Below are 15,217 nucleotides of genomic sequence, written 5' to 3' on the forward strand. Positions count from 1 at the left end.
TGTTTGGAAAAACAATATCCCCAAACGTCCTTCCGGGTTGCAGGAGCTCTTTAATGTTTTAATGGTAAACATGACCAGCAGTCTTACGGGACGTCTGTGAGCAAAGTGAAGGGAAGTGTCTGGCTAGAAGCTTAGAGTCCATGGTTTTTCAAAGACTGGATGTGCAACTGCTGGTTGAAGCCGTTTAGCATCCTTGCTTTTGGCTTTTGGGACAAAGGAATAATAATGGAGAGTTGTTACATGAATTAGGCACCATGCTCACAGCACCTTGTAAAGAGTCCTTCAGGTGCCATAAGCACGGTCTTTAATGTCTTTAGTCTATCAGGGCCAGTGGTCTTTTTTGGCTTTTTAGTAAGCGGGTATCACAAATCCGGGTCCTATTAATTGATTCTTATGATAAACTAATCTCTTAAAAGCACCATGAAAACAACTGATGCTCATGGATGTTGAAGTATTTACATCTTAGATAGATGATATCTGAGCTAAGCTGGACAACAAAGAGCCTGAAGAGTCTGACAAGTGTAGTATGGTGTCATGCAATGAATACAGTAAGTAAATCCAGTAAAGTAAGATTTGATTGTGTTGGTCATGGCCTTTTGTTTGGTTCCACCCACTGGACCTGCCAAAAATGTACATGTTTTATTCCACTAGTGTCACAACTCTTAGAAAAGCAAAGTTTCTGTTTCTCATCCATCCACAGTTTTGTGGTGTGTGATGAGGGTTACAGCCTCACTGGTCCACCGTGACTAATATGGACCGTTAGTCTTATTAAAGATGGAGAACTCTTTAGACTGTATGAGCAAAGTATCTTAACAGTTCAATTATAGGGATTATTAATTTGCTGTAATGAGTTGCGATTCCAACCATTTTCACTGAGACTGTGTCAAACTTGATCATTATAGTCCACCTTGTAAGTTACTTGTGTCTGTGTGTGTGTGTGTAGCAGCCAAAAGACTGTATGAAAGCTTTCGTTTAATGAGAATGCCCTTTCTGTCTGTTCTAGTTCTGTGTGCTTATCAATACTGTGGTGGGAACTGATCAGTGGCATTGATCCAGCTTTATCAGTTCTCACTGTCTATAAGGTTGTCTTTTAGAGTAATGAGTCTGTCTGCAGTTGTTGGGATAAGAGACCTTGGAGGGGATCAATAGGAAACTTATCACTAATTGTTTTAACTCTTAAACTCCTCGCTGATCTACAATTCCTTATGTTTTTCCCAAAACAATTAAAAAACATGCAGCTACGTTTGAAGATGCTTCTTTCTTTATGTTCGTTGGGACTGCAGAATGATTAAACACTGCTTTGTTGTGCGATTATGAGGGACAAAATCAACCTACACATCCGGAGCTTAGCCTTTTTTTTCCTCTAACAGCTTTTAATAATCTTCCTCAGGCAGCCTGTGCAGCGTGATTCCACCGAGGAGACATCTCAGCCGCAAAGATGCAACAATTTGATGCAATATGCAGCCTTTTCTGTCAGCCTGTTCTACAAACCAGTAGAGGGAGTCCAAGTCTTGAATGCTGTTCCTACCTTGTGGTGAGTCATGCCATGATGAGAAACCCAAAGAGTGATTTTTGTGAAAACATCATCGGTTTCACAAATGTATTTTTTCTCTAGAAAATGCATTGATGAATATAAAAATTTCAGTGTGATGAGCATTTAAGATGGGTCAGCTCGACTTTGGCACATTCATGAAGTTGGAAATATGAAACTAAGTTGTACTTGGCCCCATTCCTTCTCTTTCCTGTACTATGCTGCAGAGGCCACTCTGTTGCGTGCCAGCCTGCTAATGCTCCACTGATAAAGTTATTTTTGATAACAGCTAGCCATTTAAAATTTAGAGAATAAGAGGTTTTACTTGTGCATTATTCATGCTTTCTGTAGGGCCTCAAAAACTGAAGCTTCCTACAAACTCTCTGTCTGAGCCATTTCTCTTTTCATGTCTTCTCTGTGTTTCTTCCTGCTCCCACTATAGAATCATGACCTTTAAATTACCTTTTCCCTATTCAGTCTATTTTTTTTTTTACCTTGCATGTCTGCGTCTACCTTTAAACACCATATGGCCAACAGTATGTTGTCAACTGAACAATACTGTCAACTTGTATGACATTTTTTATGAACATCATTTTGTGCGCAAGAACACTAACATGCTGACGAAGGGAAAGATATTTCAGCAACTACTGAAAAGTTGGAAGCGCAATTTGGTCTAAAATGTTATTGTATGTTGCATGAACATTTCCTTTAATTGGAACTGTGTGTACTATGTACATATACTGTAACAGAAGGGCCTAGACAAACCGTATGAGGACTGGCCTGTGTGTTTAGTTTGCCAGATTTGTTTGTGTGTCTGTCAACTGTTGCCCTCACGTTGTTTCATCTGTCAGTGGGTTAAAATGTTTAAATCAAGCTGCTTAGCCGTGCTAGCACACGCTCAATGCTAGGTGGAAGAGGAAGAGAGAAGGCCCGTGTGATTGAAAACACAGATGTAATGCAATAGATATAGAGACAGAAGATAAATATAGAGACGAGGAAATGAGAGAGAGAGAGAAATCTCACTTTCTATCTACTGTATATCTCCATCTCTCTCTCCCTCCATCTGGAGAGGCAAAGGGAGCGAGAGATAGTGTTTGCCCTTGCAGGTTGTAATGAAGCTGTGGAAGGATGGATGACTCACTTTAACACAGGCAGAAGAGAAATACACACTCCAGCATCACTCAGCTGACCTGACTGTGTTTGTGTGGGTGCATCTGTGTTACAGCCCGTGTGTGTGTGTGCGCTTGTGATGGCAGCGGTGATGGTAGGAGTGTGGTCTGAGCGAGTGTGGGTGTGACAATAGAGACTGATGCTGATTATATAGCCGACTGGATAGTGATAAAGGTGCCACCTGCAAGACAGACAGTGATAGAGAGCCATGTGTTGTTGTGTTGCCGTTAGCACGTGCACATGTGTGTTTATGCACTGCTGCCTGTTCATGCACGTTTGCATGTGGCAGCGCATAAATCTGCGTGCAGGTGTCGAGCTTGCAAGTGCATACTTTTTGGTGTACATGTTCAGTCTCACATTGGTAAGTCGGCATGCCTAATGTTTTTTTCTAGGATGTACCTATCTCTGCATGTGCCTGTAAGTGTGTGTGTGTGTGGGTGTGGGAGGGAGTGCATCGTGGAGAGACAGATAGAGGCGTCATTACGCTGTAAGAGGGCGCCACGTCAGCACTTCTACAGTTCAGCCAAGGACTCCTGCACATGCTGTCCATCCATCTCCACGAGTCTGAGGGAAGGAGGTGGTGAGAGAGAGGTAGAGAGAAAGAGCAATGGTCTTCCTGTTCGATGACTGGAATCAGGAAAAGGGTGGCAAAATGGTGGATGGAGGAATAAATGATACCAAACTGCCTGGTTTGAAGGACCCTGGAATAAATCTGCTGCATGTAGCTGCTTGTGTCACATTAAAAACTCAAGCAAGCCACGAGCAGAACTACATCCTCATACATCCAGATGCAGCATGCTCTATTTCTGAACTCTTAGCTCATCTTTCCCTGTGGGAAAATTATCTCCCACTCATCCACCGGGCCTTCACTTCTCTTGGTTTTCTAATAGTGGAATAATGTTCCAAGGAAAGTCACAGAGTAACTTCCTGTTTTTTGATAGATCTGAAAGCTTATTCTTTAAGGAACTGTGCTGGGTTCACCTCCTTGCTGAATTGCAGAACTCTGGGAATCTTTCTACCTCGCCTAAAAGGGTGACCTTTTCTTCTTAGCTTATGTTTCTGTGCCTCTTATTTTAGCATACATGATTACTGTAGGAACATGACAGCTCCATGGTTCTGACTTTTAGTTAGAATATTGGTAATTGGATGGATCTGAGTCTTCATTAATAGTGTCTGCCTGAAGTGTTTTAGTGTAATTGTTTTTTCTAAAAGAGAATTTTATTCCTGTTGAAAACTAGTAGCAATATTGTAGTCAAATGACACTTTTTCACCAATTTATAAAAGATTTAAAGCACTCTATTTGTATAGTTTTGTGAAGTATGATATTAGAAATAAGATCTTTTTTTGTGCCAGAGGGCACAGTCTGTTTTATTATTTACATCAGACCCACACAGTGGACTTCCTGCTTTTTATTCCTCTTCAGCAGTTTTAGTGTTTATTGGAAAGAATTATTGAAAAATACCCTTAAAAGCACTTAGGACAAACAGCTCTTGGTCAAACACAATTTTTGCTGTCATGTGTTTTGAGGAAATATATATGCATATATAAAAGTCTAAATCTTGTGTTAAATGCCAGCTGACTCCCAATACATTTGGGACTGCCTCTTTATGTGTTAGGTACAGTATTCTCTTGTGAGAATTTTAGAAAAAGGACAACTGATCTGTGAAAGTGGGCACCAACTTGACTTGGGACATTAATGATGCCCTGCGCTGTTAAATACTTGGGTCTCATTGACTGTAGCCACGTGGTTCGTATTGACAAAGTTGTCATTTTGAGTATGAATTACATCAGATGTCAAAACTCACTCTCTACCCTCTGTAATTCAGTGTTGTATTTAATGAAAAAAAAAAAAATCAAAATATTTAATTTAAACTCAAAGATAATTGTATCACATAGAAGGTTACAGTCAGAGCAGTTTACCAATGTTGTGATATGCACTGGACACATGCAAGCGGTAGGCAGAGATTAATGCCACATAAAATAGTTTGACTTGCTTCCGAATATAAAAGGGCACAAGTGGGAGTTAGAGAGAAAGAGCTGAGAGGGACCAGACACTCGCATGCATTTTATCTATGCCTGTGTGTGTGTGTGTGCGTGCGCATGTGAAGCAGACCATGTTTAACAGTTGGCCCGCGGAAATGTCACTCACTCACTATATGAGGGTGATGTAAAATGGAGATGATTTTGCATGGGACAGAATGGAGAAGTGTTTTATCTGTTGCATTTGTAGCCTCAGTGTTTTCCCTACCATGAAATAGGTGAGTTCGGATTCCCCAGTTAAGCGGAGAGGCTTTCAAACTTACATGCCATGTGAGCCATGCAGAAGAAAATGAAGGAAGTTTGCCGAGGATATTCATTTTTTTTCTTTTTCTTTTTAATTTGGTGTAGTTCAGTTGAGTCTAACAAAGAGGAAATGAATGACTGAGGGTTGTGGGTGAGGTTGCTTTTGGACATGTTGCAGCAAAGTGACTGTGATTGATCAACTTTTCCAAGTACCTTGCAGAAAAGCAAGATATAAAGTTTTTAGCAAACAGCTGCTTATGAATGTGAATGAATGAATGAGTAATATTTTCTCTCTCTGTTTCTCCCTCACAAACACACATACACGCACACACACACGCGCACACACGCACACACACACTATGCTGGCAGTATGCTGATCTGTTGAAAGTGTCACTTTTTACACTCGTTAATTCACACTCATGAAATTTAAATGGGGCGCCGCATAATGATGTCATAATGTCTTCCAAACTAGACATGAAACTAAACAAAAAGCAGTTTTCCCCATTATATTTCTGTTCAATGTTTCACATGTGTGCAACACCCCAGAAAATGTTTTTCTGAAGTGTTTTGATCATTTGGAAGATTAATCTCTTTGATGAAAAAGACATAAATATCTACATGAGCATAGAGTGAGTGAAATGATAAATTAATGCTTTAAATTTCTGATTTGGCTATTCTGAAAAAACTGTAGTTAGACAGTTGTGGCAAGTGAGTGGTGATGAGTCCAAGTCCATCTCATGCTCATATATTTCAGCTCACATCCAATACTTTTCAATGGAACTTCAGCATGTATCACATTACATGATACATAAAAAATCCACTGTTAGTTAGTTTTGAATATATGGTCTTAGAACAGAACATAAGAAGAACAAGTTTACAGACCCTTTAGACTGAATTAAAGACTTTCATGGAGTTGATATGTATTCAGAACTACATGAGGGAACAAACAACACTCTAATCAACTTGTCAACTACATATAATTGTCACTGAAAAATCAGCACTCATTAACACTGTAAAATTCTACACAAGAGGCTTCAGATAATCTGAGTTTGAATTCTGCTGTCACAAATTAGCAAATAAGCTTCTTGCGTAGAATTTTGCAGCGTTAATGAATGCCTCCACTTCAACCTTTCCGAAATCTTGCAGCTTCATCCTCTCTTTAAACTGATAGCTCGGAATGTGAGACTTCAACGCTTTCACTTCAACCTTTGTACAAGTACAGATGATGTCTCCCCTTTTATCTCCAGCACACTCTGGTCCAGTCTTCTGTGACTTCAAAATAGGAAATGAATACAGCTTTCTTCTCTTACCTTAAGGGGTGCTCAAGGGTAAACTATTGGAAATGGGAAAGGTGAGGAAAGATGGAGATTTGAAGGGTTATAAGAAGAGAGGCGAGATGTCTTTTAGTCACAGGGTTATGAAGCATTTTATCACAGCTTTTCTCTGACTCTGCAGCTCCTTTGACATTATCAACCTCACACTTTGTGAAAGCAAAACTCAGTGAAAAAACTGCAACACTGCAGTCTTCAAACAAAAGCCTCAAACGTTTGCACATTCCAAGCATTTTGTAGCCAAATGTCTTCGTATGCAAATCTGGCATCAATTCTTTTTCTGATGAAAGAAAATGTACAAGTTCAGTCTGGTGGTTGTTTACATTGTGTTTTAGCTTTTAACAGCTTCCTAATCAAAGGCTTTTCTCTCTCTGTACTGCACTGTGAACTCTGAGCTGTAATGGAGGAATAAATTGAGGTACTGAGATTTCAGCATACAATTATATTTTATCTTCTGCTCATTATTTCACGCACACAAACACGCACGCACACACACACACACACTGTTGTGCTGTGTGTAGAGCATGAATGCAGAAGAACATGGACAATATGTATATGGAAGCACTGAAACCAATCTACATAGCTAGACACACAGTTTTAAAGTGTGTCTTGTCCTTAAAGGACTTAGAGGCATTTTGTTCAAACAATTCTGATGTAATTCAGCTCAATTCAGTGATTTCACCGATGTCAGCTCCCTTGTAATTGCAGACTTTTCACTGCAGACTCAAATTAATTAAACTAGCTCTTCAATTGTTGTCTGCCCTCTTGCTGCTGCTGATAAATCGCACCGCCATCCAGTGTTTTCCATTGGCAGAGTCGAGGAGGTGGATATAGTGTGACTCTCCCATTATCCATACAGTGAGTTAGTGGTCACAAAGTTAATGAATGGGTACAGGACAGCTTTATCTTCCAACATGAGTCAGTAATGTTGGCACAGTTCAGATAGTTGTGCTGTAAGTGCTTGTATATTACAACTGTGGATGTATGGGGAGTTGAGGGTGTTATCATTAATCTATCTCTGTTTGTTCATTCATGTGTTCAGTGTAGCAACAAAATTAGCTTGGCTGCAGCTAGCTACAGTATTTTTGAATATTATGCCCATTACCATGTCATGATTCATTATTTAAGATAAGATAAGATAAACCTTTATTAGTCCTGCAGTGGGGAAATTATCACTGCCACAGCAGCACAGGGATAACAAATGAAGATTCAAATAAGTGCCAAAGCACATCCTTACAGAGCTGCTAGCATGGCTGTAAACACATGGTCTTGTTGCCTGAAAAATGCCTGAAAACGATTAATCGATTATCAGACTTGCAAACTGATTTTGTTACTTGGCTTAAATTCCTGTTGAAATCTTCTGCTAATAGCCAAATTTGTCACACAGGAATGAATTTAGGATTCAGAGGAGTGGCAGTCAGTTACCTGCTTAATTATTATTTTTATGAGTAGTATTGTCAAGTACTGTTACACTAGATGTATTGTATGTTTCTATTGATTCATATTCAACAAATTCACATCAACAAATGGAAATGTGACGTCTTTAATGCCCTACTTGCCACAGATTATAAGGGGTAAGGTAATGGCATGCGTAAGCAGCTGGGAATATCAATTCTCAGAGGAATAGTACGTCATATTATATAGTGTTAATTTTCTACCCTATTAACATCATATAACGTATTTCCAGGCTTGTGCATGTCGGCATCAACAAATACACCCAGTTTAAGCATGTGTTGATGCCGCCGTGTTTGTGTTAATGAAGGCAGAAGATGGTGTTTATTTGGAGCTGCTCAATTAGCAGCAACTGTAATGAAGCCACATGGGACACAGTGTTGGTATCTGGATGGCCAGGATAGCATGATTATTTAGACGGGATTTGTCTAGTATGTGGTTCTTTTGACTCACAACACAAACACACACGTATGCATGCACACATGCACACACACTTCTCTTGATCTGCTGCCATAAGTGTGTGCATGAAAACTTCTGTGCGTGTGTTTTATCCTTTTGTATTCAAATGTGTATCTGTGATTTTGTGTGTGTGTGTGTGCACATGCTGGCTATTTGAGGCAGGAAAGCAGAACTATGAGGGACATAGCAGGGATTATTTGTAGTCTCTTTATGAAACATTAGTTGATTGCAGAGATGTTATTGCTGCTTGCTTCAAATAATCAGTTGCTAACTTTTATTCACTTGTCCCATTAAATATGAACCAGCTGGGATTTACATAACCGTTATTGCAGTTAGATATAAACTGAGTGAAAATAAATCACAGACATTCGGTGTTAACGATGAAAAACTTAAACACAGTGTAATACCTCAATCACATAAATTGATCCTGGGAGATGGAGGAAGTTGGGAAGTTATAAACTTCAGAATCTGACTCTACGTGGGTGTTCAGAATGATGAGGATTGTTAAATTCAAACAGGTCACTTTATTTATTGCAGAAAAAGAAAGATGTTTGATATGAACAGTGAGAAATTGTAACTTTGTAGTGTATAAAATATAATAGATATAAAAGTTAAATTATTCAAACCTTCATCTTCTGCATGAATTATTCACCAGTGAAATTTGACAGCTTTTTATTTATTGTTTTCAATTGGCAAACTGTTTGATTTTAAAATTTTTGCCCACAACTCTTCCTTTTTCTCTTTTGGTTGACCTTCTGAACAAGTATGGCAATTACCACCTTTTCAAAGCTGTTCAAACCTAGCAGGGCAGCATTAACGTTTAATGACTTTTGGACTGGAGTTGAGCTCGTCGGTCTGCAGCATATCCTGGCTCTACAGATGTGTATCACTGCTTTAGTCCTCCTGTTTCCTTTTTACGCCAAACAAGAAACATATTGGGAGGAGTTGTCCAGTGTGTGTGCATGTGTCATTGCGCACGTCTGCAACTACCTGTGTGTGTCTTTTTGTGTGATTGTAGGCAAACGTGTTTGTCCGTTCAGGTGTGTGTTGTAACAGGGGAAAAATAAAATGAGATAAACCTTTATTAAATGCTAATTTCAGCTTTTCCGCTGATGCAGACTGACAGTGAAGGAGCAGAAAACTGCAATGAGACTGACAACACACACTTTTTCACTCCTTCACACACACCTCACCGACAACAAGCGATCATCCTCTCGCTGCTCACTTCTTTTTTTTTTACCTGCTTGTACAGCCATGAGGCAATGAGGCCTTCGATTTTATTAATTCCTGGAAAAAAAAACTTTTGAAAGTAATAATTTTGGGAACATTACCTTAGTGCAGGTACGTGTGTCTGTATTGTTTAGTGCCCCAATCAAAAACTGTAATGTAAAAGTCAAGCACATTGTGGCTGATAGACTTTCTTGGTAGGCGATATAAAAAGGAAAAAAAACTTGCATATTTAAAATTATATTACAGATTTTTATGAGTGACCCTTGTTAAGACTACTGTTTAAAATCAAACATGGCTTGTATGAACTAAGGGAACAGTTCTGCATCACTTGTTCCCTTGTTCTGCTTTTATTTATCACTTGGGCTGTTTGCTGTTGTGTTTTGTCTCAGTGTAATTACTTTCATTAATATTATGCTTGTACACGTGGAGAATCGCAGATAATTTATCTCTCAACAGCAAGAAACTCCAGTGAGACATGGCTAATTTCATAGATATTTAGTTGTTTACGAGGCCCTGTGAGCTCTTTACATATTATCTATCTATCTGTTTGTCTATGTGTCTATCTATCTTTCTATCTAGATGACAGCTTTGTGTTTCTGCTGTACATTGAAAACAAAAGCTTGAATTAAAAGGTTTTCAGGTTCACTCATTTAAGTCTTCAGGTGAACAACAGAGACTCATGATAGCAGTATCCCAACGTTATACATCTCTGTCTGCATAGGAACAATGATTGTGTGCCAAGGTTTATGAGGACGATATCTTAAAATGATTTACAGCCCTCTACAACACTGCTGTAAAAGCCCATGAATCATCAAGGTTTGATTTTATTACGGTCAAGCTGTGAGAGAGAGGTTTGTGTCATCACCTGAGGGTGGAGGTATTGAGCTCTGCATCGTTTCTTCTCTTTCTGTGTCTTTCCAACCTGAGGAAACTGCGCTACAAGGTTAACATCTGTAGGAGTCAGGAAAAGAGGGATGCAAGAGGAGGAAAGAGAGCACGAGGGAGGAGGGGTAAGTGAAGAATTTGAGAAACTAAGCGAGAGGAGAGAAAGATGGGGGAGTAAAATCATATTAGACTGGGTTCCATGAGGAGTTAGGGAAGATATTAAATATATAGAAATAGAAAATGGCAAAACAAAATTTGATCAAACATTGAGGTGATGAAATGGTAGAAGAGAGTGAAGAGCGAGATGGAACATAAAGGGTGATGAGAGAGAGGTGGGAAAAAAGAGAGAGAGAGAGAGCTGCTGAAACAAGAGATCAATACTTTACTGCAGGGTGCTGAAATGGTGGTGGCAACTGTCTCCCCGAGTTTCCTCCCTTCTAGCTAGACACACACACACACACACACACACACGTAAAGGCTCATCAATAGAGATTGTCTGTGGCTGTTCAGATGACTGAATTAAATGTTGCCTGCTGAACTGTAAAGAATAAATGTAACATGTCTTTCCTGTTTCACTAGCCAGTCTGGACCAAATATGTTCGTAACCACAACTTATAAGTCATATTAAAGAGTTTGGCCTAGACCTGCTCTAACTGGAAAGTGTCATCAGAAAACTTTTGTTGTGATTTGGTGCTGTATAAATAAGTTGAATTGAAATGAATATAATAACTGAACTGAACTCCATGACTACTGAGAAAACTCCATCTGCTGATGTAGTTCGTGAGGTGTAGCTGAAAGCTCCAGAGAAATTCTGGCACATGAACTTTGTAACTATGTGCTAAGACCTGCTGTTTCCGGGATCACTGCTGAAGTACACAGTATGAAAGCAGAACAGACATAAAGCTACGTCACAGGTGGACATAGCATATGGAGTTTACTGTCAACGTTCAAATGTTGGGGAATGAGACATTTATATTTTTATTTATTCCTTTGCTCACTTCTATCCTCACTTTTGTGTGTTTCCTCTGAATGTTCTCTCATTTTTGAATTCATTCCTCATCATTCGTCTCCTCCATCATTCTTTCCATCATGAAGTGTGCTCATGGTGATGCCCTGGGCAAAAGTATGTTTATGAAATCCTTCAAAATGCACCTTTTTCTACGTATATGAAAAATCGTTCCAGTCTGAAATTCAAATTCCAGTGTGTATTGGCAATACTGCAAGATACATTTACTGACCAGCTTGTCAACTCATCAAGACATGAATGTACACTTACTTGCGTTCTTACATGCAGTACATACGTGCAGTGTCTACTCTCACAGCAATATCTGACTCAGGCAAAGACAAATGGCAAACATTAAAGACATTTACAAACCTTAATGACTTCTGTTTTGCCCTGCAGTCCTTGTAAGTGATCAATAACGATACAACTTAAACAATTGCATCGCTGCTTCTGAAATCTACATCAAAAAGTAAATTCCTGCTCTTAAGTGCTAAGATTCACAGAGAAGAACATGCTGATGAGAGCAGACCCACAGAGCAGATCACCTCATCCACATCTGTTGTCAGTGTGAAGACGGTCTAACCCTATTAGTCAGTCCATCCTGTCAGTTCCCTGCATCACTGTACTGTAGCCGCGGTTGCATTATTGATCCCAAGCCAGTTTAGACTTATCACACTGCAGCTTCTAAGTCCTTACTGAGCATCTGAGTTTACTGTATTTCTTTCTTGTTTGTGCTTCGAAGAGGATTTGAAAGTTGAGAGTTGTAAAGATGAAGGTCAAACACACACACACACCACCCTCGCTGGCTGTTGTGTGAAAAAATGTCCACCTGTGGAGAGAGCACTTTGGCAAGAGTGTCGGTGACAATTTATTTCATAACAGTGTGGTTTGACACTGCGTCTGCAGTCTTTCCTCTAAGTCAGGGTCGTGCAAGGCTATTGTGCCTCGTCCTTTGTAAGACAATGTTCTAAAGCCAGGTGTCACCAAAACCCCAAACCAACCAAAGAGCTTACAATTACCGTAGTTAAATTTAGCAAGTTGACCACAACAGGATCTGACTACTAGTTGGTGTTTTTGGTAGGCAGGCTGCAGCACACGATGTATCCTAACATGTAAAAAAGTGAAAAACATTTTTGTCCTATAAAGCAATTAATATTCATAAAAAATGGAACAGTTTGACACCTAAACCAAATGAAATCTATGAAACAGAATCACATAGGGTGTGACAGCAGATCTCAGCTGAGTTGTGATTGCATCATTTATGACAGATTCAGGTTCATTTTCTTGCAATGCATAACTAATATAAAACACACACCAAACAGTCAAGCTTTAAAAAAAATCTATGTATAATTTCAATGTGATATAAATACAATAAAACAAATAATCTCACATTTAGGGACTTCACATCTGAATTGTCAGATTTAGTCCTGCACACCCACATGTGTTTTCTTTTATTATAGTTGATTATATCTCGACTCAGGCTAAAGGTGGGAGGATATATGAATTACTGTACATGAAGTCATGGGACTACCAATGGTAAATGTGTAATTTGTCCCACCTCAGTAGGTTAAAAAAAGATATCATAGAGAATGAAGGAGATGTCAATCAAGCATCGTTTTATACAACCAAAGAAGCCTGAGAAGAGATCTCATTAGCAGAGTAATTAGAGGGTGGGCTGTGGGTTTGAAGGGCCTTTAACGTTACTGAACTATACTGTAGTGATTGATATATTAAACATGTATGACATATTGTATTGCTATCAGACAACAACAGATCACCCAGTTTCAGGTTTACGTGATCCATCCAATTGTTCTATACATATCAACCCTGTCAGATACATCCATCCATTTTCTACACCACTTATCCGTCAGGGTCGCGTCGGGGCTGGCTGACTACAGGCGAGAGGTGGGGTTCACCCTGGACTGGTCACCAGTCAATCTCAGGGCTGACACACAAAGACAGACCACAACGCACATACTCACACCTAGGGGCAATATAGAGTAGCAAGTTAACTTAATGTGCATGTTTCTGGGACTGTGGGAGAAATCCAGTGAAAACCCAGGCAAACACAGGGAGAACATGCAAACTCCACATAGAAGGGCCCAGACCAGGATTCGAACCTGGAACCCTCTAGCTGTACCACTACACCACCGTGCCGCCCCTGTCCGATACAGTAGAAAAGAATAATACGTTGTAGTTACAGTTTGATTCTCACCCAAACTAAACTGAACCAAATCCACACACAAACCTTACCTATTAATCTTATTACACAACCATTTAAAAAAAAATCTTATCCATAACGCTAACCTTTAATGGCACCTCAGTGGGATCCATGATTGTGCGACGCTGGTATTTAGTCATCGAAATAAGGGGCTGCTCTTACTGTAAGTGCTGTGATAATAGCATTTGATAAGACGCATAGGGAAACACCAGATTGCAAGAAGGCATTAACAATTGCCGGCACTTAATTAAAGACAATTAAAATCATGTACTGTATATACAACAGTTATAGGAAATGAGCCATAGGGACAAATGGAAGGCTTGATCTGTAACATCAATGAAGCCAACACCCACAACACAGTTTCAGCAGACGATGGGAGTGAATTTCAGAAACACATTTTTATCATTTGTAATTTTAAATTCATTACCATTTAGATTTAAGTTTTGTGAGGTAAACTGTTGAAATTCACACTTGCTGTGAACCTCTTGCTGTGGATCAATGAATGTACCTCATTGATTGTGAACGGTGTACTCGGTGTTGCCTCCATTCTGCCGTGTACTTCTTTCACACAGTGGAAAGTGTTAAACAGAGTTGTCTTACTGGGACCCTTCAATGGAACTGAGGCATGATTCATATTTTTAGTCACGTCTGTTTCCTGCTGTGACAGGTCAAGATTTGTCCAGCCACAGTGAAGACTAATAGTATCCATTTGTTTGACACATTTGTTCACATTCTGCCCCCAGTGCTCATTCTGTGATTCTGTTTCGCTGTTTTTCCAATCTTTTTGTTGGTTAACCAAATGCTGGAATTCTGCGTAGTAGGGAGAGAAACGTTGTTTGTTGGAGAAGTCGCCTGGCATTTGGGAATTGGTGGTGGTTTTGAATTCAAAGGAGTAGATCCTGTAGTAGATTGTGTTGGTGCAGATAAAGTTTTTGAGCCATTTCATCATGTCCATGTTGTTAGTCATGACTTTAGATATATGACTATATCATGACTGTAGATATATTTTTGACATGAATCAATTAATTTGAATTCATTTACAAATTAATTGTGTCCCCCAGTCATCCTCATAGTGCCAACACCAGTCGCCTTGGTGTGGAAGGGAAACCTCGACGGTTCATACAGTCATTATCTGATGCAAGTCTCAACTAAGCTAAACACAAAAGTCATAAAATACACCATCAAAGATGTAAGGCAGTTAGTCTGATGCATGGGTCTGTCTGTGGGCTCAGATCCAATGTGTCTTGTGGACTTATAAATTATTTTACCTCTGAAGAACTGGTGAAGCAGTCAGTTTGGATGCTGCAGATATATTTAAATAAATATAAAATAAATTCTGCAACAATTGTTATCAGTTTAGAAAATCATCGTGGAAATATTTTGTGTTTAGGAAGGTGGTAAATGGAGGTGTGACATGAAATGACATTTTGTATTGAGTCTTTAGCACAAAATCTGTCAATTCTCTGTAGTCGTATAAAACCGTCCCTCTGTGCTCACAAACCTTGACTGGCAGGCTGATTGCATCTTTCTATGGCTCACTCAATATTTTGCAATTGGGCTAAACTTCTGTGTTATCTGTCACTCTGATTTATGAAGAAACAGGAAGACAGTAAATACCTGCATTCTGTTTCGTTCAACACACACACACACAC

At 39.4% G+C, this 15,217-nt stretch overlaps 1 long non-coding RNA gene across 3 annotated transcripts in view; it reads left to right on the forward strand.

The window, feature by feature from the left end:
• LOC124064478 overlaps positions 1 to 15,217 on the forward strand; it is a 93,254-nt gene that overhangs the window by 560 nt on the left and 77,477 nt on the right. For all 3 annotated transcript variants that reach the window (XR_006844264.1, XR_006844265.1, XR_006844266.1), the window contains exon 2: positions 1,391 to 1,534. This is a non-coding gene — a long non-coding RNA (uncharacterized LOC124064478). The remainder of the gene's footprint in view (positions 1 to 1,390; positions 1,535 to 15,217) is intronic.

This window comes from Scatophagus argus, chromosome 9 (genome assembly GCF_020382885.2).
Source record: "Scatophagus argus isolate fScaArg1 chromosome 9, fScaArg1.pri, whole genome shotgun sequence".
NCBI classification, from domain to species: Eukaryota; Metazoa; Chordata; class Actinopteri; family Scatophagidae; genus Scatophagus; species Scatophagus argus.